Genomic DNA, 24,170 nt, shown 5'->3' on the forward strand with positions numbered 1-24,170 from the left:
AATTCCTCGACTCCTCCTCATTCCCACGTGAGGAAACTGACACACAGGCTGTCACCCACTTTGCCCTGGTGAGGGGTCAGTGTCAGGGTGCGGGCGGCCTGGCCCTCACTACACTGACTCCAGGCAATGGGGCCAGGAGGAAGGGAAGGATTAAACCCATCTGGGCCAATGGAGCAAGGCCTTTGGAGGAGGTGAGGTTTCACTGAGCCTGGGATTGCAGAAGGATTTTGACAGGCAGATAAGAGGAAGAAAAGCCTTCCAAGCTGAAGGGACTGTTAAAAGGTGAACAGAGGCACATGAAAACGTCTAAGAGGGTATTGGAACAAACATGGATTGGAACCAGACAAGGCTAAACCAGAAGTGGTGAGGGGGGACACCCCAACCAGGGGCAAGACGTTTACAGAGAAGACCCGAGAAGGGAAGCAGGGACATTATTGCGTGGCTATAGTTTCAGCAGTTACCTTATCTGGGAAGGCCGGATGTCTGTGATTGGTTGTCCTTAGGTTTCCATTTCATGACCTGGAGGCATTTACAGGCTTAGGTTTTGGTTTACTTACATTGGCCAGGATGCCTTTGGAGCCCATCAGTCTAGTGGCTTCCTTGTTTAAACAGACCAGTTTGAAGCAAAGACACAGAGATGGGAAAGAGCAAGGTTTATTCCAATATGTCTCTGAGGGGTAGGGAAGTAGGGAATCTAGTGAGACTGTCGCAGGAGAATCGCGGGATTAGAGGGGTAGGAAGCGAAGCCAATATTCCACGAGGGAATCGCTCGTTTCACTGCACACGCTCACACAGCACAACATAAGTTAGTCATGCAAACAAGGAGGAGGGAAGGGAGTAAAGAACCACCCAGAAGAGGATCCGGGAAGGAGGCCTCAGCAGGACCATCGCCCCAGGTCCAGCAACGGGTCTCAGGACACACGTGAGCGGGAAGTCACCCTCTGTTCCCACGGAGGCTCCACAGCGCCGTCTGGAACAGCTCCTGGGCCACATAGAGTCAGGTCCTGGGAGGCTGAGCTTTCAGACCACCCCTCTCAATGTTCTCATTTTAAGGGGTCCACCCGAGAGTGTAATGGTTACGCCCCAGGAGTCTCTCATCGGTCTCCCGATCTGCTCCCCGGAAGTCTTTCCATGGATGTGGAAACTTCCTTATCCCTATTAACACTCAACATCTCTCACTTAAACATTGGATGCTTCAAAACAATCATTGAGGTTCCCATTGGCCATTGTGACTCCATTTGGAACTACTTAACACAGCCTGAAGTCATAGAGGAGGAGTAGGAATCACATGATTAAAATTACATCATAACAACCCACCCCTTGATTCTGAAAATCACAGTGAATCTAATACCCTTCAACATCGTAAACTGCCCCAGTTTAACAGCTTGCTGCAGCTCTTTGCAAGCCTTGCTTCCTCCAGTGTACTTCCCCCCTTTTTCTTTTATTTCTTTTCACTTTAAAAAAAATCACACAGAAATTTCACACAAAAAAATTATTTTTCCATTCAATGTCAGTATTAACCCTTTTATTTTTATTTTTTGACAATTGCAGTGTATGGCATTTATTTGGATTTTTATTTGAACAAACTAATTTTTATAAGTGTTAGGCATTTTTTCAGAAAACCTCAGTGATGTTTTTGTGGTTATTAGATAATGAATATGATTTTATTCTCAAATATTTTTCATTGCCCAACTTTCAAAAGTTATATTTGATGCCTTTATTGTTTAGAATATCACCTTATTTTGCCCCTGTACCAACATTACTTTCCTTCCTTATAGTGGGAATTTCTTTCACAAGCAATGACTAATTAGAGATGTCTGTCATCTCAAAGTGATCTAAGTAATTTATTGAGAATTTAATTTACTGAGAAATGACAGTGTTAAAAAACGGCCTGTATAATAAAAAAGATAAAAATAGAAACTTATTTCTATTTTTTAAGAATCGAAACTTATTTCTAAAAATTAATTTTAGAAAATTAATTTTAATTTCTTAAAAATAGAAACATTTCTATTTTTTAGGAATGCTATTGGTATACATTTTTTAAAATTAATTAATTAATTAATTAATTTACTTATTTTATTTTTGGCTGAGTTGGGTCTTCGTTGCTGCGCGAGGGCTTTCTCTGGTTGCAGCGAGCAGGGGCTACTCTTCGTTGCGGTGCGTGGGCTTCTCAGGCTCTAGGCGCGTGGGCTCAGTAGTTGTGGCACACGAGCTCTAGAACGCATACTAAGTAGTTGTGGCGCACGGGCTTAGTTGCTCTGCGGCATGTGGGATCTTCCCGGACCAGGGCTCAAACCCGTGTCACCTGCATTGGCCAGGGGGTTCTTCTTAACCACTGCACCACCAGGGAAGCCCCTTGGTATACATTTGAGGTTGCTCAATGTTATTATTATTTGTATTGAATGTGCTTTGCATAATAGGTTTTTTTTTTAAAGAGCAGAAAATTATTATTTTCCTGTTCAAATTTAAAAAAAAATTTTTATTGTAGTAAAGTTGATTTACAATGTTATGTTAGTTTCTGCTGTACAGCAAAGTCATTCAGTTATACATATATAGATATCCACTCTTTTTTATTGATAGATTCTATTCCCATATAGGTCATTACAGAGTACTGAGTAGAGCTCCCTGTGCTATACAGTAGGTTCTTATTGGTTATCTACTTTATATATAAATATTTTTTATATTTTATATAAGTGTGCTTATGTCAATCTCAGTCTCCCAATTTATCCCCCCCTTCTCTTTTGGTAACCATAAGTTTGTTTTCTACATCTGTCACTCTATTTCTGTTTTGCAAATAAGTTCATTTGTACCATTTTTAAAATTATTTATTTATTTATTTATTTATTTATTTTTGGCAGTGTTGGGTCTTCGTTTCTGTGCTAGGGCTTTCTCTAGTTGCGGCAAGCGGGGGCCACTCTTCATCACGGTGCGCGGGCCTTTCACTATCGCGGCCTCTCTTGTTGGGAGCACAGGCTCCAGACGCGCAGGCTCAGTAGTTGTGGCTCATGGGCCTAGTTGCTCTGCGGCATGTGGGATCTTCCCAGACCAGGGCTCGAGCCCGTGTCCCCTGCATTGGCAGGCAGATTCTCAACCACTGTGCCACCTGGGAAGCCCCATTTGTACCATTTTTTTAGATTCCACATATAAACGATATCATATGACATTTGTCTTTCTCTGTCTGACTTACTTCACTCAGTATGACAATCTCTAGGCCCATCCTTGTTGCTGCAAATGGCATTACTTTGTTCCTTTTTATGGCTGAGTAACATTCCGTTGTATATATGTACCATGTCTTCTTTATCCATTCCTCCACTGATGGACATTTAGGTTGCTTCCATGTCCTGGCTATTGTAAATAATGCTTCAGTGAACATTGGGGTACATGTATCTTTTCAAATTATGGTTTTCTCTGGCTATATGCCCAGGAGTGGGATTGCTGGATCATATGATAGCTCTATTTTTAGTTTTTTAAGGAACCTCCATACTGTTCTCCATAGTGGCTATACCAATAACCCCTTGATTTTTAAAATTTACTTCTTTTTTTTTAGTCCAGCAATGCATATGATATGTATTAGGTTTTTTCACTGAGATAAATCCCAAATATTATAGCAAGTACAACAGCCAGGTCTCCCTTAATAAGGCAACCAAACCAATTATTCCGTAAAGAAAAGTTGAAAAAATTCCAAATTTTCCACTTTTTAAACCATGAGGATTATGTGCCATGGCAATTTTCATGTTTAAACCATGCTCTGGATTGCCAAACGGAGCATGTGTTTTCCTTGTTTGAGTCAGCCATACTTAGAACGTCTGCATTCATTATGGCTACAATTTTAGGTAAGTTAGTGAGCTCGGTATCAAATTTGTGTAATTCTCTTTTAATCTCATCTTTTTTGGGTATCCTCTGGATCAAATGGGATAGTTTATGTTCAAGATGAGATGTATTGATCCATGGTACATGCTCTGGTCTAATCTCTCAGTGAGTAAAGTGTCTGGGAAGGACTCTGGTTTCAGTGTAATATATGGCATTAGAGTATAGTTTCATTATTGTAAATGATGTTCATAACGTGTTCAAAACATATACTTCCGCTACTCAAAGTAGGGTAGCCCTGGGTATAGTTCCCCAGTTACAGTGTGGGTATTGCTATAATGTCAAAAGCAAATATTCTTTCTCCTCCTTCTTGTGTAAGGACATAGAGTTTACACATTCCTGCATAAATACATCCACTATTACCCAGAGGGTTCAACATTGATCTAGTAGGGTTGGCTGAGACAGTGGGTTCCCAGTTATAATAATAAAAGTGCAATTCCCAGTGTGCATATTGAAGGTGATGTTGGCCTGATTTCATGTCTAGCATTGTTTCTAAGAAAACCCGTCTTTGTTGTAAGTTATTTGGTAAGTCTGTTGTAGGTATTGTAAAGGGTATTCACATCTGAAATGATCGTCAAATAGACAGTGAGTCCCTTTGGGGAAGTATGGTGTATAAGGTTGGTTGCTGGCGTGAAGTATTAGGTCATAGTTCTTTTCATGTAACTATGGACCTGCCTTTATCAGAATATGGTTGGTTAATAATACCAGGGGTTGTTTTTGTTTGTTTGTTAAAAAAGAGATGCTGGGCAGGAGCTGGCGCTGGCAGAGGAAGACTCCTTGTGCTTTCATTTCCTAAAAGTTTTGCTGAGTATCAGCCCTGGTGATTTTTCTTTTTTTTTTCTCCTGCACTATGCGGCTAGCTTTATGCGGTTAGCTTTACCTGAGATGTCTCATAGGATCAAGAGAAGAATGAGACGTCTACGGCCTGAGAAAGCACCTGCTGGGAGTTCACGGCAGGAGTCCGAGTTCAATTCACACAACTCAGATCAGTGGCTCTCACCTCCTGTGTCTCTCAATTCCAAGTTTCATCTTCCATCTGGGATCAGAGGCCCAGCCCTGGGTCAGTCAGCCTTGGACAGGGGATGTGTGTCTATAGTGGAGACATGGCTACTGAGTTCCAACACAGAGAAACGGAAAAAACACAGGTTCTAGTTTTGTTATTCTGATCTTGATACCGAGCAGGACCCTGGTTCCCCATCAAGGGATACACATAACAACATCTTTGAGCTGTTTTGCAGATACTGAAGACCCCACCAGGTGGGAGAAGTTAAAGGTATGGTGCCCACAAGCACATAGACCCCAACCAGAAGGTTGGTGATGCTGACTCCCGATTACCTCACCACCAACCAATCAGAAGAATGTCCACGAGCTGACCACACCCTCTTTGAACCATTACTACAAAACTTCTCACTACCCATTCCAGGTCGGGACACACAGTTTTGAGGGGATTAGCCAGCTGTCGCACCCTTTGCCCGGCAAAGCAATAAAGCTCTTCTTTTCTACTTCACCCAAACCTCTGTCTCCGAGAATTAATCCGGTGTCAGGGTACAGAGGCCAGATTCGGCTCCAATCTCTTCTCTGAAAAAGGACCATTTGTTAATGTTCTCTTCACAGTGTGAGGCCAAGTGCTGAGGGTGGATCGGACCACGCAGAGCAGGGGACTGTCACCCTCCGATTCTGGGCTCCTTACTTCTATATTACTGTGACCTAAGATGGTGAGCTTTTTTTGATTCACAAGACTCTTCTCAGCTGTCATTATGTCACCTCCATCTTGTTTGTCAGCTATTTGTTCTGGTGACTTACAGGCCAGCTCATTACCCCAAGGATTTTCATCTGTAACATCTGAGTTACTATTCCAGCCTGCCAAAATCTTTTGCATTTTGATTCTATCACCCATTAGCGTTCCTGGTGAATTTGAGGTTCTTGATGTCTCATCGCAGAAAGAATTCAGTGGGTAAGAAGTGGATTTATTTAGAGAGAAACACACTCCACAAAGTGTGGGCCATCTCAGGAGGCGAGAGAGCCCAGAAATATGGCGTGGTTAGTTTTTATGGGCTGGGTAATTTCATAGGCTGAGTGGGAGGATTATTCCAACTATTCCAGGGAAGGGGTAGAGATTTCCAGGAATTGGACCACTGCCCACTTTTTGACCTTTTATGGTTGGCCTCAGAACTGTCATGGTGCCTGAGGGTGTATCATTTAGATGCTAATGTATTACAGTGTGTGTATAATGAGGCTCAAGGTCCACTGGAAGTCAAATATTTCACCATCTCGGACCTAGTTGGTTCTAACCAGTTCTTGTCATGTCCTATGGCTATGTCATTCTTTTAAAGGTGGTGTCCTGCCCCTTTCCCTCTTCTTTCATTAGGGCAGAAAGTTATGCCAATATTATTTTTGGCCGTTAATTTAGCAAAGTTTTGTTTTTTTAAAAAACTGAGTTTGTCAGGAGAATGAAACAATAGACTCACTGAGCTACCCAGAGAAATTGTTGAAAATGTGTAAGAGAACTCCTTACTTTTAAGAATTTATCATACAGAAATTGTCAGCTCTATAAACACAGATTTGAATACTTAGGTTTTTTTCTCATTATTTATAATTGCAAAAAACACTGGAAACTTATTTATTGCCCAACAGTAAGGGAATGCTTAAATAAATATTGATATACTCATTCAATGAAATATTCTTGCCACCAATAAAAATTTATTTACAAAGACTTCTTTAAGATATAGAAAAATATGTATATGTAATATATTTTACATAAATTTAGCAGAAACTTATGTTCTAATAATATTTTGATGTTTTTCCTTTTCTTTTTTTTTTCAATTTATTTATTTTTAATTTTTTTGTCTGCATTGGGTCTTTGATGCTGCAAGTGGGCTTTCTCTAGTTGCGGCTAGCGGGGGCTACTCTTTGTTGCAGTGTGTGGACTTCTCATTGCGGTGGCTTCTCTTGTTGCGGAGCACAGGCTCTAGGTGCGTGGGCTTCAGTAGTTGTGGCTCTCAGGCTCTAGAGCGCAGGCTCAGTAGTTGTGGCGCACGGGCTTAGTTGCTCCGCGGCATGTGGGATCTTCCCAGACCAGGGATCGAACCCGTGTCCCCTGCACTGGCAGGCCGATTATTAACCACTGTGCCACCAGGGAAGTCCCTCCTTTTCTTTTTAATAGAAAATAAACTGAAAGAAATATACCAAAATGTTAACTGTGTCTTATCACTGGGTGAAGACATTTTGGTGATATTTTCTTCTTTAGACTATTCTATATATTTTTTCACTTTTATGATGAGTAAGTATTTCTTCTCTAATGGAAAATCTATTTCATGATCATTCTCAGTTCTTGATTATTGAGAAATTCTTTGCATTTTTAAGTCTGAGGAACTTTCATTCTTTTAAACCGTCATGTGACACAGGGTTTCCTTCACTTTGTCCCCCTCAGGTATCTTTTACAGTAGAACCACCCCGACTGCGATAATGAGCACTTCCTGTTGAGCCAATCTGCTGCCTTGGGACCCTCTGTAAGGAGGAGTCTGAAGCCCAAGCCTCTATGCTGCTGTCTGTGAAATGGGCCCATACTAACCTGGGACATCTGCAGTGTCAGCTCCTCAGAGTCACTGTGTGCCATTAAGTGCCTGACAGTAAGCTTCTTTGATTGTAATGTAAGGATCTGACATTAAGCTTTTGATAGCTGGGGCCTCCATTTCAAAGACATCCGTCTGAAATAAACATATTGCATTCAACACAACTAGATGAAGTGCCAGGCCACCCCACCCTTGAAGTTCCCCTTGCAGGGAGCCTTGGGTGACGTAGATAACTGACTGCCTGAATGGCCCTGCTTTTCCCTTCTAGCACCCCAATCCCCGCTCTTACATTTTAAATTCACCAATAAAGAGTGAAATCCTAGGCAACCCACCTTGGACACCAATAAACGCAGACCCCCAGGTCTGCGCTCTTTCTCTCTCTCTCTCTCTCTCTCTCTCTCCCCATGACCTCACTGTGTGGCCCCAGGTGTGCTGTGTACCCTCCAGGACTTAGGAGTAATAAACCTTTTTTGTTTTGTTTTGTTTCAAAGTTTCCTGATGGTTGTAGCTGAGGTGCATCTTGCGATCATAAAACAACAACACAAGGGCTGGTCCAGCCAAAAACGCTGGTTACAGTTGCTGGGTACTCACCACAAGTACAATGGCACAGGTGAATGCCCACAGGGATTCCGGATAGCATCACTAGCCAGAGGCCGAGACCAACAGGAAACACGCTGTCATTGGTGTCGTCTACCTGGAGGCTCAGCTTTGCTACTTTTCTGAGTGTATCATGGGAGTAGCAGAAAAAACATCGGCATTGGAGCTTCAGATCTAGTGGGACCTGAAATTAGATCACAGGCCAGGTCTAGGATTCTGTGTGCTGGGAGTGAAGCCTGGATGTCAGGGAGGTTGAAGCAGAAGGATTGCTGCCACTGCTCCTCATGGAACTGAGCTTGGCCTCATTTCCCTCCCACTATCACTGTACTTCCACACTAAGACTGGCCGTGGGGCCCCGACCTCTTTGGCTGGTGTCCTGTCACCCCATCCAGGTACTACCAGTGGCTCCTTTATCCCCTCCCCTTTCACTCCTTACCTGAGCTCCTCAAGATCACCCAGAGCCGATAGCGCCTGCCACCCGGAGATGCTCCTCACTTCCGCCCCCTGCCAGACCGAGCTCTCGTTGTGATCACTTTCTCAGCCTTTACCCTTCTTGTCTGAGTTTCCTCCTCCTGCCCTACCTGCCTAAGAAATCTAGGACCCAGGACACCTCCTGCCCTGCCCCCCAAGCTCCCTATGACATTGTTAAGTCTGGTGGGCACGTCTGGCGCTGGGAAAATTGAGGGGACAGGCAGAAGAACTGGGGAGACGGGACCATCTTAAAGTGTACTTTTCATTATAAAAACAGAAAGTAAACATTATAATCCTCTCACTTAGGAATAACCTTCACTCCTTAACATCTTATATTTTCTTCTAGTTTTTTATGTTGTTATGTCATTTTTATAGCAGTTGAAATCATATAGCAGTTTTGTATAGTAGTTGAAACTATTTCAAGTACCCTGGAATGGCACTCCTCTGCTTTTTTTCTCTCCCTTCCCTTTTCTCCCTCCCTGCCCTTCCCTTTTTGATGATTGGTTATTGAGGTAAGCTCATATGAGATGGGAGGTGTGATCAGCCCCCTCGTTATCCCCGTTTCTAACTGCGATTCCTTAGTTGTGTTGCCTCATTTGGTCCCCGGCCTCTTTGCAGGGTGGGAGTCGGGTACCAGCATTCATCACCTTCTACATTTGAGGAAACTTAATATTTAAGGAGCTTTAATGGCTTGACCATCATGACACAGTTAGCCAGAGGCAGGGCCCTCACTGAAGCGCAGCCTTCAAAGCCCAGTTTCTGTGTCCCTGTTGTAAGCAACGGGTCCGGGGTAATTTGACAACGATCTCCTCGGGGTTTGGTTTCAAGTGGGGGAAAGTAAAGGTAAGTGAATGGAGCTAGAAACAAAAGCAGCAGCAAGAAGAGAAGCCGGTGGCAGGGTGGGCTGTCTCCTGATGAGCCTACTGGGCTTGGGGGGGCAACTCCAAGGAGCCCGGCCTATTTTCCCAGAGGAGAGTTCCCGTTCATGTTCTTAGCCACAGACTTTGTTTTCAGTCTATCTGTGCCTTTCTGCTGGGCCATCGATCAGAGGGACAGCCATAAGGCCCACCCTGGAGAACAAGGTTTACCTTTCTCTGGATTCTGTGTGTGAGTGGGAAGGGGGCCCCATCACACCCAGGGTACAGTAGAGTCCCTGGGGCTGCCACGAAAAGACCCAGAGTCTTTGACAGGGGCAGTCCTCGGGCACCACTGCCCATTCTGCCATCAGCCCCTCCCAGACCTTCTCCTTGGGTTTCTAAATGACTCTTCATTCCTTTTTTCTGAAAAGAAGAAGAAAGTAACCTTAATTGCACTTGTCTCGGTGTCCACCCCCTGGGAGCCCCCCATGTGTCCTAAGGGAATCCCTGCCCCGGAGCTGGAGAGGCGAGGCGGCTTTTAGTGAGCCAGGCCCTGAGAGGAATGCCAGGACGACAGGCATCTCAGCACGTAGCCCCGAGGAGACTTACATGGGCCTTGCGATGAGCCATTCATTTCTTATTCCACAAACATTTAATCGGGAGCTACTAAGTGCTGGAGAGGGAGGGGACGCGACCCCTGGCAGCTGTCTGGTGACTGGATCCAGAGGCAAAGCTTTGAGAGTCTGTGCCTGCACAGCAAGTCCCAGCAACCACTGCCCACATCGCAGACGGGCAGGCAGCGATGGAGAGAAGGGGAGACGAAGTCGTTGGGTGCTGGTGAATTTCATTCTACCGCAAAGTCCTTCCCCTACCTCCGGAATGACCCCAATTCTGTTGGACGCCTTCCTATAAATAAACAACGGAGTTTATCCAGAGTGCCGACAGAACCTAAAGGCAGAATTGATTTGAGTCAGAGGGGATTATGAAGGTTTATTATGTTAAGATAAGGAAGTATGAAACCGGATGCAGCACCGAATAATCATCATGACTTTAAGGCTGTAATAATTACTTTGTGCAGGAAAGGAGAGAGATGAGTTTCTTCCTAAACATAAGGATTAATGTTCCTTTATAGTTTGTAAGCTCACATTCTTGACAGACCACTTAAAGGAAAATTGCGTAAACTCTGATTTTAAGTTGTAATTTTTCGGCATCTCCAAAATTTAATATATTTCCCATAAACATAAATATTAAAATGTACATCATTTATTAATTCTCTCGTAAGGAGGATTATCCTTTTTTCTGAGTTTATGTGCTTTGCAATTAGGTGTTAAAATGAAAGTGAAAGGATGATGATAGTAAAGAATAGCTGCTTTTTAAAATATCCTTTTGAGATAAAATAAAAAGTTGACAATCCTATGTTAATCCCCCATATTTGTCCTTAAATTTTTATTATTCTTTATTATTATAATAATATCATATAATGTATTTTATTTATTATATATAGTATTAAATAATGTGATTTATTATATAATATTATAGGAATGTTATTGTTATTAATCTAAACATTAATTATTATTTAAATGGCAGAGCAAATATGTAACTAACTGCCTCTTTCTTCTTAGAAAATCACCACCACCACCCCACACCCCCAAAAATCAAGAAACAGAAATGCAGCTTCCTCTGTGATGAAACTAGGCAACATCTGTGACCCCAGGTGATCCCAGCTGCAGTATCTGGAGAAAGGCTGCCAAACCTGCTGCTATTCAAACACAAGTGCATGGAGATGGTTACAGAGATGGTGGGAACCAGAATCAGCAGAGCCAGGTTTGTCCCTTACAAGAAGTTGAGGGAAAAAAATAAGAAGTTTGGAATGTGATGCTGGGACAGGATTCACTCAGACTCCCCATATTTGCAGGAAGCAGCCTGTTGACGAGCCAGGATGGAAGAGTTTCCACATTGCATTATGAAGAGCCCCATAGCAGTTGCTATCTGCTGGCTGGAGAGAAACAAAGGCTAAAACTACTCACCCACTCAAATAAGCTCAAGTCTTTAGAAACTGCCCTGCAATTCAGGGAGAATCCTGTGTGTCGGGAGGCTCAGCGTGTCAGATATCAAGTGCTGAGTAACAAAGAATCCCCAACCTAATAGCTTAAAAGAACATCCATTTTATTTGCTAAAGATCCTGGGGGTCAGCAGTTTGCACTGGGTTCAAAAAAAAGTGGTCTCTCCTGGGGTCACTCATGAGGCAGAAGTCTTCCTGTTGTTTGGCCGGAGCTGGTCTTAAATGGTGTCCCTTGTGTGTCTGGCAGTTGGAGCTGGAAAAAGAAATTCAAGGAATTCGGTTTGCCTCAAACTTTCTCCATAACAACTTGCAAGATTAGAAGTCAATAGAGCAATGCCTTCCAAGTTTTAAAAGGAAAAAGTGACCTGGAAGTAAGCCTACAGAAAAATGTTTTTAAATGTACAAGAATTCAAGGAATATAGCTTCCATATGCTTTCTTTGAATTAATCACTAAAAGGTGAAGTTTAGCCAACTGTCATAGGCTGGATTGTGTACACCTCCCCCCTCCCACACACAGCATATTTATATATTGAATCCTAATCCCCAGTGCCTCAGAATGTGACTGTATCTGGAGATTGGGTCTTTAAAGAGGTAATTAAGTTAAAATGAGATCATTAGGGTGGGCCCGAATTCAGTGTGACTGGTGTCCCTATAAGAAGAGGAAATTTGGACAGAAACACATATAGAGAGAAGACGATGTGAAGACACAGGGAGAAACTGGCTGTCTACAAGCCAAGGAGTGAAGGCCTCAGAAGGAACCAACTCTGCAGACACCTTGATCTCAGACTTCTAGCCTCCAGGATAGTGAGAGAATAAATTTCTGTTGTTTAAGCCACCCCATCTGTGGTACTGTGTTATGACAGCCCCAGCAAACTAATACACCAACTAAAAAAATTAGGGAAATTAATGAAAAAAGAAGTGGGATGAGCATTGAACCATTTCACCACAGGGCTAAGTCTAACACAAATGTGGTCAAATGTTACACATGGCCTGAACATTTGTAAGTGTATAAATCCGGCATTAAGGGGCTTAGGTTCCACTTGCGCCCAGGCCCCCAAGTAACTATCACATTGGGCCAGCCATATGGGTTCACTGGGCCACACTGGGCTCCAGGGTAATGAATAACTTTCAAAGCAGGCTCTAGAGTTCTAGGCATTTGAAGCAAGAACCTCAGGGACTTCCAAGAAAATGAGGAGGTGACTGTGTGGGGTCTAAACCCTCCTCCACTTCATGGGCAGCCCCAGGCCTGCTCAGTGAGATTTCATGGAGGGGGGTTTGCTGTGACTAAGGAAGCCCTGAGCCCCAGTGACCTGGCTCATTCCTGAGTTCCCTTCCAAGTCAAAAAGCTATTAGCATCTTCAGGTGGTTTCACCGCATTAACCTTAAAGTAATGTAAGGACATGTTGGTAACTTCTATAGGGTTTGTCACCTCCCATGCTTCTAGCCAAGACCCACCACCGGGGCACAAGCTTGGGTCCTCCTCCCTCAGGACAGACCTGTCATCGGAGATGGATGCCGCTGCTGAGGACAGAGTGGGGTGACCCCAGGAGCCAATTAGGGAGTGAATCCGGGCGCCTCAGTGGAAGGATCAGAGTGACTGCCAGCCCTGATGGACAGGACTGGGCTCTGTTGGAGGCATTTTTGCCAAAGCAAGTATTTGTCATTGTCACTCTTCTCCCCCCTCCTCGGCCAATGGCTTGGATCGAGCAACCAGACCTCAGTGGGGACAGAAATTTTCCTTAACAAGCAAACGAACAGCAAAAAAGCTTTCGCAGCAACGTGAATGGACCTTGAGATGATCATACTAAGTGTAGGAATTCAGAAAGAGAAAGACAAATACCATATGCTACCACTTATATGTGGAATCTAAAATATGACACAAATGAACCTACCTACGAAACAGAAACAGAACCACAGACTCAGAGAACAGACTTGTGGTTGCCAAGGGGGCGGTGGGGGGAGGGATGGATTGGGGGTTTGGGATTAGCAGATGCAAAGTAGTATATATAGGATGGATAAACAGCAAGGTCCTACTAAATAGCACAGGGAACTATATGCAGTATCCTGTGATAAACCGTAATAGAAAAGAATATATATCTGTATAACTGAGTCACTTTGCTGTACAGCAGAAATTAAATTAAACACAACATTGTAAATCAGAGATACTTCAATAAAATTTTAAAAAAAAAGCTTCTAAGAGGCTGACATCGAAGTTTTCCTCAAACTCTCCTTAAGGAGCCTCATGGAAGGCAACACCCTTCACATAAGAGGTACCGTCACACGCTTCCCTTTTTAGGGGGAGAAGTCTTCTCTTCCTCATCAGGAGCTCTGGAAGCCTTTTACTGGAGGACAGGGATATGTTCTCACGGTGTGTGGTGTGCAGGGTGAAGGAAGGATGGATGGCCAGAGAGCGTGAGTGAGAATTGTGTGAAGAGAGACTGCCAGAATATTCCTCTGGGACTCACGTTCTGGATGCAGCAGTTGTTTCCCTTCCAGGAAATTTCTGACAAGTTCACAGACCACCATGAGCTTGCAAACAAACTGTTAATAAAGAGGCTTCCAGCTGGGCCGGAGCAGGAAAGGGAGAGACCCTGAGGCCATTCGCCAAACAGAAACAGACAAACAAGTGGTCCTCCGAGGACAGGGGGCTGAGCATTAACCTGTGAGCTGGGGAGCCCAGAGGTCACAGGAAATGGTCAGGGCTCCACAAAGGCTTCAGAGGCGGGCGACCATCAGGCCCTGGAAGGCAGCCAGGGTGACCGAGATCTATTTTACTGGGTTTCTAATGGCTCCTCTGAGACGCAGCTTTGGAGGAGAATGAGTGGAGCAGACAGTTGCCTGATTGAGTCTCCACAGCGCAACTTGGACGTACTTTTCAAGTGATTTAAGAGCCTTGGTTGCCTCTGAAAGGGAACGCAGTGCAGCTGGCCCATAAAACTGCTGCACTTTGGGGTTTGGAAAAATCCTCTTCAGAGAGAGTCAGAACAGCCCCAAGGGGTGACGGGGACCAGAGCTCAGGCTAGTCAGGGAAGCATCTGTCACCAGGGTGGCGGGGTCAGTGAGCAAGACACCTAATCAGTGCTGCGGATTTCCAAATGGGTGGGAGCGTGCGCTGTGGTCCCTCACAGAGGCTGATTTCCGTTTCCTGGGTGGCCTGAGACACAGCAGTCCCCTCAGAGGATGCAATCGCTGTGTCTGTTGTCTGGGAAGCAAAGCAGGACATTCTGGGGAATGGTCCATGCAAGTCCCACGCTTTGCCATGGAGGATTCAGTTCTAACAGACCCCACAAGTGGGTTCAGATTTCAACTCCCAGCTGAGCCAGAGACGTCTAGCTGTCAGTTCTTCCTGGAAGCCAGTGCTCTTGCAATGGGCTAGTTTTAGTTACCAGGTTATTCTGCTACTCCTCCCCCCCACTGAGAACATCACTTGGTTATTCATTTATGTATTCATTCATTCAACGAATACTTCATACCCCCTTGGTGTAAAACAACAGCCACGAGGGCGACAGCAATGGTGACATGGTCCGGCACTGTGCCACCTGCTGTAGTGACAGAACAGAGATGGGCACTGTCTTCCTAGAGTATCAGTTTGATGGAGGAAATATATGTTATTTCTTCGATTTATTTAACACTCACATAGTGAGTGTCCTGCTGTGCACAGGGCACTGTTCTAAGCACCTAACACATTTAATCTTCCTCACAATCCCATGAGGTAGGCGATATTAATATCCCCATTTTACAGAGGAGAAAATAGAGGCACCAAGACATTTAAGTAACCTGCCCAAGACCACACAGCTAGGAAAAGTTTAGTGGCAGACGGTCTGGCTCTAGCACCCATGCCCTTAAATGTTACATCATTAAGCAGATAAATGAAAATCTATAGACAATACTGGAATGAAGAGTCTTCTCAGTGCTTGGAAAGAACAAAATGGGGATTTTTCACATAGGTTGGGAGTCAGGGTGGATTTCTCTCAAATGGTGACAGAAAGGGGAACATCTGTTCCACGAGAGCAAAATTACGAAAGCAAAGGCCTGGGGTGAGAAAAGTCTTAGTGAATTCACAGACCTTGGAAGGAGGGCCGTGCTATCAGAGGAAGGTGGTGAGCACCGGGCAGCCTGGGGAGAGATGAGGTTAGACGGTTAGAGGGTAGGCAGGGTCAAGCCACATTCAGTTTCGTTTGGTAGATCACAAGGTAAGGTGAAAGAAAGGGGTGAGGGGGGTCTGTCTTTAAAAAAAGCATGCATACATAAATAGAATGATCACATAGGGAAGTTGCCAGTATTCATTTTGAAAAGGGCCCCGTGGCACATTTCACATATATTTGATCCTCCCAACCACCCTGTAAGGAAACAGATCAAATTAACCCGTTTGTGACTGCACTCCACCCTACCCCTCCCTGATATCCACTCCCCCTCCTTTGTTGCTGCTAGCAGAGCCTCAGTTCTGTTTCAGGAGGCCATGCATCCAGCCCCGGCAAACACCCCCTGTCCTAGCCTACCCCATGGCCAGGGGTGGCCGTGCACACCTTCCTGGCCAATGAGACATTGGTGGGGATTCTGGGAAGCCTTTTGCTTTTCCCAGTTAGAGGCATAAATGTGAGTCCATCACCACTTTCTCTTCCTCTCTTCCTGGAAAGGGACAGGACGTCTATAGCTACAAGAGCCATCGTGCAACTGTGATACAACAAGCATAGGAGAAAAGCCAAGAGACTCTGAGAAGCTGCCTCTGAACCAATGCCAACAGCCACCTGCAGTTAGACTTGTTATGGGGGTGAAGGGTCAACCTTTATTCGTTTCAGCCATTTCTGTAACTGAGAATTCTATTACTCGTATGCTCTTCCTAAAGAAAACAACTATTACACTCTAAGCAAACCAAGGATGAGAAAATATTAGACTTACAGAGAAGAGATTTAAACCCCAATTCACCTGACTCTGCATCCAATGCTCCTCCACTATACTTAAAAGAATTCTTACCTTGCCTTTACGGATTTCTATGTGTGTTTAACTTTCTTGGCATAACACTTGCCAGGCCCCAAATCTGCACTGCTCAGAGCCCCTTCCAGGAAGCCATAATTTGAATCAGGTGACCCCACCCTCTTCTAGGGACCAGACAGAAGTCCCTGACCCAATAGTGTCAATGCACACACTAGTCAAAAACCCATGACATGGTCTGCTCCGGAAAAGATGAATTGGCCAAATAAGGATTTCTTTTGCAGGGATTTGAGTTCTGGGAGATTGAGAAAGGAAACAGCGGAGCTGAAGTGGGAAGTTGAGACCACCTGGAAGCATCTCGTGTGACCTAAGTTATGAGGAAGCACAAACTGTGAGAAGCGGAACTTACGATGCAAAGAAAGAACATCTAGAGCAAAGAAGATGGGCTAATGAACCAAGAGCAGGGCAGTGGGAACAGTCAACCCAGGGCAGGCATTACCTGGACAGTTTAAACACAGTCATGAAACCCACCCCTAACTGATCTGCTTTTACTATCACTATGCCCTGGCAAGTCTAAATAAAATCAATAAAGAAAACTTTCGTTGGTCTAAGTTCTGAACTATCGCTGTGATTATTGTTGAGTTTTAATAAAATATACGGAAGCTTCTAATGCGTATGCTTTTCATAACTAAGCCTTTGAGAAACGCTATAGTCTATGTGTAAGTTAATTCAGAGAACTTCCAGGTAGTGGTCAGTCCCAACACGTGTAGGTTCAGCTACACATATTTGTTTCAAGGATAAATTTTTCACAGTTTAGAACTGTTGAAGCTCTCTTAGGATATAGCTTACTCCTCCAAAACCCTGGAGTATGACATCTGTCTGCATTTAAATAGTAAATTCAAAATAGACCATGACAGTGCAATCTTTGTAAAGAAGAAGAAACGCAACTTGGGTTACTGCAATTCTCTCACTGCCCATGACCACTGGAGTTCTAAATTTGTGTTTAAAATCTAAAACCATGAAGTATATTATTTTTATTTGGTAAGTGCAAAATTAAATTTATTCGTATATTTTACTGAATTTGAATGATAGCTTTACACTGAAATATATTCTTCTTTCTAAATTGTGAATTATTTGTTTTGCAACTAAAAACTGCATCAAGAATAAAATAATTATTTCTGATGATTATTGAAAATGTTTGTCATATAGAGGAGTGTAGTGTTTTATGTGATCTGGTCTGTGTGTCAAATATCCCAGGTAGGTGCGCTGTGGGCTGGATCTCCTCTGCTCGTCCCACCAGTTCAACTTTCCAGACTTCCTCAACCTAGCCGGACACCAAGGAAGTTGTCCTGTGAGGACCACCTTCATAGCAACCTCACAGCTGGCTTCCCACTGGGCTTGGCCAGTGGGAGCTCTCAGAGGAAGTCAGGAGGTCAGGAGAGGGAGAATGAGATTAGGCTATTTGTTCCCTCCCCAGTCACCCCGTGGGCTGTGTCCCTCTACAGAAAGCCACAGCTGGGACTGTCTCCGTGCAGCTACCCTCTCTGATTCCCTGTAATGGTGCCACCCTTTTCCTCTCAAGCCTACACTGTCTCTCATCAGGGTCCCAGAAAGACCGTGGCACCTTAAATTAGGTCGACGTGAGGAACATCTAACAAAGAAACTCTTTTCAGAAATGGCAACAGGTTCTTGAGAACCCACGTAGGATAGCAGCACGGTATTCTGGAACTGACGCCAGCCAGGTGATGTTGTCACCCAATGGCCTGAAGGGGCAAAGAGAAGGCGCTCTGGGAAAGGACCAGCAAACCCACAGCCAGGGAGTTAGGTGAATAAATAAATGCCTCAGCCTCCCTCGCCTCCTCTCCTCCCACCTCTCACCAGCGCTCAGAAGTTAGGAAGCCAGGCAGCCTGTTGTGTCTCACACAGGCCAGCAGCCCGGGCCACTGAGCAGGGGGAGAAGGGTGGAGAGGAGCTCTCAGGGGACAAAGGGAAGAAATCCAGCACGGGAAGGTAATGGCTGCCCTCTGTCTCCAACCCCAAGGCCCTTCACGGGGCCAGTTATCGAGTTATTGCTTCTCAGTTTCAAACCCACGCTGCTGTTCTCTGCTCTGTAACGCTGGACCTGGGGCTGGGGCTTCTGCTCTGGCATCTGGCTCTCTGGTTCTGCTGATAGGAGCTCTACTGGCAAACTGGGAGTCTGAGAAGGAAGAAGAGACTTGCTCCTTGCTGTTTGTTTTTGGTGGGTTTCCTGTTTGTCTCCAATTCCTGCCAGCATCACCCAGCCTTGACCTTCACCCCAGCAGAAACAGCTCATTCCTGCATCAGCAGCTGTAGACTCCAGTTTGCAATTTTTCTAGTGCTTGCAGAACTAGCTTCATCATGCCCCATCCAGGCCGGCAATACCAGCCGGCCAGCACCCCTCCTCAGAGGTCTGAGTCCCAGCTCTGCGGGGCCCTTTCTCCAAGCTTATAGACAGCAGCAGCAATTAATTGGTGGCAGGTCCCGAGTTTCTGCTCTGTGGGAGCCCTCATATGTTTTACTACTTTCAGCTTCTTTCCTCTGTTTCTCCAGCCCTACGGGAAATGGGTTCTTTCTACAGTTCCTTTGCCATGATTACCTCATGTCCTCTTTTTGGCACAGATGAAAGAAGCCTGGCTCCCTGAGTCATCAGATGGAGGAAAGCTACCCACCACTCAAAAGAACACAATCACTAAGCTGATATTCAAGCGAGAAAAACCCTTCAATTGTATAAAGCCACTAAAATACAGAGATTCTTTCTTACAGCAACTAACTGTATATAACTATTATGCCTAAGAGCTTTTTAAAACACATGTTTCTAGACTCCATCCAAAGCCTACAAGATCAGAATCTTCTGGCACTGTGTCTGATAATCTATAATTTTAAAATGCTATTCTGCCTGGTTTGCAAACCAAAGCCTAAATCACCCTGAAGAGATAGATATATATTAGCATTCACCAAGTAGCAACTACCCAAATCATAGATCTGGTACTTAGAAAGAGTTATTCCGTATCCCCAGAATTAACCTTGTGTTTTTAACTGCTCTGCATAATAGAAATATTACTAGTAGACTCAAGCTAGAGGAGATCAGCACAAAGTGAGCTGTAGAGGTATTTGCCATTCCCAATAGAAGAGGGTTTTCAGATATACTGATTACCTGCCAGCATTGGCTGCCCTTGAAAACCAGTGCTTTTGCCAAGTATGCAGCAGACATTGGGCAAATTTACACGGTGACGGACAATTGCTGGGGCTCCTTGACCCAGACAGCTCAGGAACTCCCAGCATGAGATGGTCTGACACAGCTTTTCATGCTCCCCTGATTCACACACTTGCTTTAGTCCTTGTGGCTGTTTCCAGGTGACAGCAGTAACTAAGTCATGTACTTGGTGACAGGCATCTTCTTCCCAGGGGTCTCCCACAGGCTTTTGTTCCCAGGCCAATTGGCAAGATTTTCTGAATGCAAGTGATAGCCTGGAAGAGAGAGTGAAGGAAAAGGCAGAGCCTGGCTGGGAGACTTCATCCGATGACAGAGGATTATGGTGAATGATGCTGATGGCCGGCAAGTACCAGCACCATCCCTGGGCTTCTCAAGGGGCTCTAAGTGATGACTGTGACTGTGTGTCTATACTTAGGGCAGGAGAGCAGAGCAGCTCAAGGGAAAGCAGCCCCTTGACAGGCTCCAGGCAATTCCTTCATAAGGACTTCATCCTTAATAGAGACCTGGAGAGGTCAGAAAGTCCACCCTCTGCCTTCAAGCAGGATGCCCACTTAAACAATTCACACTGCTCAACAAAAGGGCTCCTGGGAAGCTTACGAGCATGTTCCCACAGCAGCTTGGAATGCCCAAATTAGCAGTAATTATGTCTGCAGAGAGAAACATAGCTTGAAAGAATTATGGGTGTGACTTTTGGCAGGTGGAATGGAATAGAATCAAATATAGAAAACCCTATGCATTCCAAAACCCACAACAAAAACACACAAAGGCTTTTAGCATATTGACAAAGTCCCTATAGCCTGGACTAACAAGAGACTGAGATGACTGGGACTTCCCTGGTGGCGCAGTGGTTAAGAATCCGCCTGCCAATGCAGGGGACATGGGTTTGATCCCTGGTCCGGGAAGATCCCACGTGCTGTGGAGCAACTAAGCCCGTGTGCCACAACTACTGAAGCCTGTGCTCTAGGGCTCACGTGCCACAACTGAGCCCATGTGCTGCAACTATTGAAGCCCGTGGGCCTAGAGCCCGTGCTCTGCAACAAGAGAAGCCACTGCAATGAGAAGCCACCGCAACGAGAAGTCCGGGCCCTGCAATGAAGGATAGCCCCCGCTCACCACAACCAGAGAAAGCCCGTGCAGCAATGAAGACCCAACGCAGTCAAAAATAAATAAAATTATTTTTAAAAAAAAGAGAGAGACTGAGATGACTTGAAATATAAGAAGACCGTGGGGTCCCTGACTTTCTGCAAGAAGGAAACGGGTAGTGAAAGTTGCTTAGCCACCCAAAACGGCGTATTTGCCCTCATCAGAAATGGGCAAGGGGCATGATGAGGAAGCAACATCTTCCAGAGCCACGGGGGGAAGCAGACTTGGGAACTACTCCCAGGAGAAGAACTGGGGCAGAAACAAGGAACTTTACCTACTTCCAGAGGGGGACACCCGACAACAGTTGCCCAGGAGGCTTCAGAACCACTGTGGACCAGTAACTGCTGTGGCCTCACATCCTTCCCTTGTTTAAATAAGAATATCCTTTCTGATTATGCCCTCCCTGGTTCAGCTTTAATCTTTGGTGTATATGGAGCAATTAACTAGTTTTTTGAGTCATTAAGTATCTATATGCTGCTGTTCAAGATACTCCCTGTGGATCAGCTCGGTGCTTTGTGACCACCTAGAGGGGTGGGATAGGGAGGGTGGGAGGGAGGGAGATGCAAGAGGGAGGAGATATGGGGATATATGTATATGTATAGCTGATTCACTTTGTTATATAGCAGAGACTAACACACAATTGTAAAGCAATTATACTCCAATAAAGATGTTAAAAACATTTTTTTAATAAATAAATTATCTTTTTTTTTTTTTTTTAAAAAGATACTCCCTGTGGTAGGCAGAATTTTAAAGATGTTCCCCCAAGACTCCTGTCTCCTGCTGTTCAATCAAATACGAATCCAGTTACTGCTGTTAAGGGTCTTTACAGATGTCATTAAGACTACAGCTGGTTCTAACATGGAGAGATTATCTTGGATTATGTGGGTGCACCCAATCTAATCACACGAGTCCTTAAAAGTTGAGAATTGTCTCCAGTGAAAGCAGAGATGAGACAGAAGGGGAGGTTACAGCATGAGATGAACTTGAGCTACCATTGCTGGCTTTGAAGATGAAGGAAGACAAGGAATGCAGGTAGATTCTAGAAGCTGAGCATAAACTTCAACCAACAACCAGTGAGGAAACAGGAACCTCAATCCTACAACCCTATGGAACTGAATTCTGCCATCAACCAAGTGAACTTGGAAATAGATACATTTCCGGAGCCTCCAGAAAGGATGACATCCCTGCCAAAACACGATTTCAGCCTGGTGAGTCTCTAAGCAGAAGACCATGCTGTATCTAGACTCCTGACAGGCAGAACTATAACTTAATACATTGATATCATTTTAAGTGACTAAATTTATGATAATTTGTTAAGGCAGCCATAGAAAACAAATACACTCCCTCTCCCATAAATGGCTCTCAAGAAATGACCTCTAGGTCTAGTCGCTTGCCTCTTTCACTTAAAACTCAACAGAGCTGCAAGATTCCGATGAAGAAAGATGAGCTTAGCTGATATCTAAGTGGCAACAATGAGAGAGAGCTAAGAAACAGTAAGTCACAAATCTGATCTCACTGACTGACGTGAAGACTTCTACTGTCATCATTTAAGAACTGTGAAGTCTCCACATTTGTTCAGGTGGGATAAAGGTAAAATGTGTTAGCAGATGGGATTGCGTACAACCCTCATATCTATATGTTTACAGGGAACTGAAAGGCAGTGTTTAAAGCAGGTTGCTTGCATTACATGTAGCCTGGAAGAGTGGAAAAAGCACCATGTTGTAATTTCTAAGCTTCAGTTTTACCTTCTGTAAAACAGAGGTGAAATGATCTCCACCACAGATTACATGTCTTACTGTAGAAGATCAGCCTCATGAAATTTACCCAACTTGAGTCATCTAAGCAAAACTTCTGTAATTTTTACCATGTCTGCATGCTACCTATTCTATTCTTTACCTAATATTTTCCTTTAATTCACACATTTCGTATTTTTTTCACTTTTTAACATGCAATAAAATAATCACATAGCTATTAAAAGTTTAAAACTCCATCCATGTAATTCCTAAAATTATCTCACATGCTGTTTTTTGAGAAGCCATAAACGGAGACAATCAAAATGTAATAAATAGTAGCATATCCTATACAAATGTAAAGAATGAGTTATACATTTTCAAGCATTATTCAGAAATTTTATTTGGGGATAACAATTCAAAAAACAAAAGCACTTCCAGGGCCAGATATATACGTTCATAACATCCTGATCACCTAAAGATTTGTACATTTGTTCAACACATACCTTGTGAGCATGTAGTATCCGTTAAGCACTGTGCAAGTCTCTAGGGATAGGAATGAACAAAACAGATGCAAATCCACATTCCGGTAGGACAACAGAAATCTATCCAGAAATTACACAAATGATTATTTAATTACAAATGTTACATGTGCTGCAAAGGACTTGCATTTCTAGGTATTTGGTGGCTGTCTCCCCAATTATATGTTGCAGGTACACTAAACATTCTATGGCAGTTTAAACCATGTCTGCAAACATTTTGACCCTCTTCCCACTGAGTGCCTAGGTCAGTGCCGTTCCCCTTGAATCTGAGCCCTTAACCAATAGAATGCAGCAAATGACGTTCCATGACCTCTGAGGCTTGGTATATCAGTCACCTATCGCTTCACAAGAAATTACCCCCAAAATCAGTGACTTAAGGTAACCAAGATTTATTATCCATAGTCTCTATGGGTCAGGAATTTGGGAGTGGCTTAACTGGTGATTTTTGTTTCAGGGTCTTTTATGAGGTTTCAGTCAAGATATCATCAGGGGATACAGTCATTTGAAGGCTTGACTAGGGTTGGAAGACCTGCTTCCAAGATGGCTCACTCACATGGCTGCTGGCAGGAGGCCTCATTTTCTTGCCATGTGAGTCTCTCCATAGGATTGCTTGAGTATCACGGTAGCTGGCTTCCCCCAGAGCAAGTGATTCGAGAGAGAGCAAGGAAGAAGGCCCAATGCCTTTGTGTCCTAATCTCGAAAATCACACACCATCACTTCTACAATATTCTATTCATTAGAGGTCAGTCCTAAGTACATTCCACACTCAAGGGAGGGAAATTAGGTGCCGATTTTTGTTTGTTTGTTTGTTTGTTTAAAAAGCCTTTATTCATTTTTGATCAGGGAAAGGACAATCTCAATGTCAACTTGTCACCTAATCATAAATTTGAACTTACAGGATTCGCTGCCCTAAAGACACTGCACCTACTGACTTTGACAACATAACTTAAAGTGAAAATCTCCTTTCTGTTCCCTAAGGTTGCATGTTGAAAGAATTAAACAATCCCTTGCAATAGCCAACATTGGTACTTGGCCTAGGTGTAAGGTCAAATGGCAAAACAGGAGCAAAACAAGCCCAAAAGCATTGTAACTTGATAGCCCAGCAAGTACAAACATCATTGGAACAAAGAACGTTGCAGGCACCAAATAAAACAAAAAAAGG

Source organism: Balaenoptera ricei, chromosome 3, assembly GCF_028023285.1.
Source record: "Balaenoptera ricei isolate mBalRic1 chromosome 3, mBalRic1.hap2, whole genome shotgun sequence".
NCBI classification, from domain to species: domain Eukaryota; kingdom Metazoa; phylum Chordata; class Mammalia; order Artiodactyla; family Balaenopteridae; genus Balaenoptera; species Balaenoptera ricei.